This window comes from Solanum tuberosum, unplaced genomic scaffold (assembly GCF_000226075.1).
Source record: "Solanum tuberosum cultivar DM 1-3 516 R44 unplaced genomic scaffold, SolTub_3.0 scf00561, whole genome shotgun sequence".
Lineage (NCBI taxonomy): Eukaryota > Viridiplantae > Streptophyta > Magnoliopsida > Solanales > Solanaceae > Solanum > Solanum tuberosum.
In genome coordinates, this window is record NW_006239552.1 from 50,309 (window position 1) to 53,085 (window position 2,777).

Below are 2,777 nucleotides of genomic sequence, written 5' to 3' on the forward strand. Positions count from 1 at the left end.
AACATAAATATTTCACATTTAATTTTAGTTTATTAAATTATATTTTTAAATATTTAATTATTCTTTATTTAAATTATATATTTATTATGCTTAAGATTGCTTATTTATTCTTCCTGGTCTTCGGGTCTAAAATAAATTATGCATAAACAAACATTGTAATCATTATGTATTTTGATCTAGAAACAATGTCTTAATCACTCAAATGTACATCTAAATCGAGGTTTATTATCACTTAAAGAGAACATAAGACAACACAATATCTTTTTTTTTTCCTTCCTCCGTTACCCAAATTCTCAAAAATCTATCTAGGTACATGTTGCTATTGAAAATATTAATGATGATTGATGAACATAGCCAAATTTAGTATTCCAATTTACTTTATATAATTAAAACATATGTCTACATACTTATCTATAAATAAACTACATGATTAAGGTTGTAGATATAAATTGATCACCCATACACTTTCAAATAATGTACAGTCTGAAAGTGACCACTCCACTATTTATCAAACCAATTATATCGATAGATTTACATTCTTCTCAATTATAAAAGTAGAGTTCTCACTACAAATAAAGCAAACAAAAAAAAATGGAAGAAGAAGCAAATTTAAGTATCAATATGAGGAGATTCCTCCTGATTATAAATTGCTTATTATTATCTGTTGGTGTTTGTGGTGGCCCTTTAATGATGCGTTTATATTTTGTTGAAGGTGGTTTAAGAATATGGTTTAATAGTTGGTTACAAACCGGTGGATGGCCACTCACAATTATACCATTAGTCATCTTATATTTCTATCGACGAAAAACCAAGGGCTCTGATACTAAGTTTTATTATATAACGCCTCGTATTTTCATTGCATCATTCGTTATTGGCATTTTAACGGGTGTTGATGCTTACCTCTATTCATGGGGCGGGTCGAAACTCCCCGTGTCAACGTCTTCCCTTCTCATCGCAGCTCAACTTGCCTTCACGGCGATAGGGGCTTACTTCATAGTAAAGCTAAAATTTACGTCATATTCGATTAACGCTGTGGTTTTATTGACACTTGGCGCGGTTTTATTGGGTATGCGATCGAACGGTGATCGACCAGAGGGTGTTACAGTAAAGACTATGTTATTGGTTTTATTATGACACTTTTGGCTGCAGCTTTGTATGGACTTATTTTGCCTTGTATTGAGTTGATGTATTTGAAGGCAAAAAAAGCTATTACTGCAACATTGGTGTTGGAGATTCAAATGGTCATGTGTTTTGCTTCTACTGCTTTTTGCACCATTGGAATGATTGCTAACAAAGATTTTCAGGTATATTTTTTAACGAGATCGATTCAGAATTTAAAATTTACATGGTCTAAACTCTAGAGTTCATATTTGTATAGTTGAAGGAAGTTGTGTTTTTATATATGTACATATTCAGTCGATTTCTTATAAACAAATGTGTAGGGTTAGGGTTTGGACTAGGGTAGATAGGTGAAGATCGCGGATTAGGGTAAAAGATTAATGGATAGTGGAGTGTTCTCTTACTTCTCAAAGGGTTTAAGCTTAAATAGTGTTGGTTGTATGAAGTAATAGCTTTATTTTTGTAGTGTCTTGGTTTGACTTTCTACCACCATCAATTTTATGATATTTCAATTATTGCAATATTTTGTTATTGTTAATGTTTATGTAGTAGTTGCTATATTTTCTACTCCGTCATTTTTCCTTTTCATACTTACTCTGATTGCTCTACTCGAATTGAGAGCTTTTCGAAAATAGTCTATTTCTTTACCAGATAGTGATAAGGTCTGCGTGCGCTGTGTCGATATAGCATTTAATTTTCAACTCACATGGATATATCTACCACACCTTAATTGCAATCTCTATACTCTCTTCATTTAATTCATATAACATGCCACTTATTATTTTTGTAGGCAATATCAAGGGAAGCAAAACATTTTAACCTTGGAGAAGGTAGATATTACATAGTTGTAATATGGAGTGCCATAATTTGGCAATGTTTCTTTGTTGGTGCTGTTGGAGTTATTTACCTCTCTTCTTCTTTAATGTCTGGAGTTATGATTGCAGTTTTACTGCCAATTACTGAAGTATTAGGAGTAATTTTCTTTGATGAAAAATTCTCAGCTGAAAAGGGACTTTCATTTTTTCTTTCTCTTTGGGGTTTTGTTTCTTATTTTTATCGAGAATTTAAACAAGCAAAGAAAGTTGAGAAGAAGAAAATTCAAGAAAATGAGATGACAACAACAACACAAATAGAACATGTTTGACTTACTATTTATGGTTGTTACCTATCCTATTGTATCGTATGATTAAATTCGTCGTTATATAATGATGAAAAGTGTCATTTTATGTAATGACTAGCTTAATGTTGTCGTGATGCTACCTTGTTTTCTGATTACTTGGTAGTTGTATAGTTGAAGGAAGTTGTGTTTTTATATATGTACATATTCAGTCGATTTCTTATAAACATGATGTGTAGGGTTTGGACTAGGGTAGATATGTGGAGATCGCGGATTAGGATAAAAGATTAATGGATAGTGGAGTGTAATTCTCCTGCTACTCAAAGGGTTTAAGCTTAAATAGTGCTGTTTGTCGTATGTAGTAATAGCTTTATTTTTGTAGGGTCTTGGTTTGACTTTCTACCACCATCAATTTTATGATATTTCGATTATTGCAATATTTTGTTATTGTTAATGTTTATGTAGTAATTGCTATATTTTCTACTCCATCATTTTTCCTTTTCATACTTAGAGCCCGTTTGGATTGACTTAAAAAAAGTAA

The 2,777-nt window shown here is 31.6% G+C and overlaps 1 pseudogene; it reads left to right on the forward strand.

Moving 5' to 3' along the window:
* The first annotated feature begins 525 nt into the window (after positions 1-525).
* LOC102580610 (purine permease 3-like) lies at positions 526-2,350 on the forward strand (annotated as a pseudogene).
* Positions 2,351-2,777: the final 427 nt, after the last annotated feature.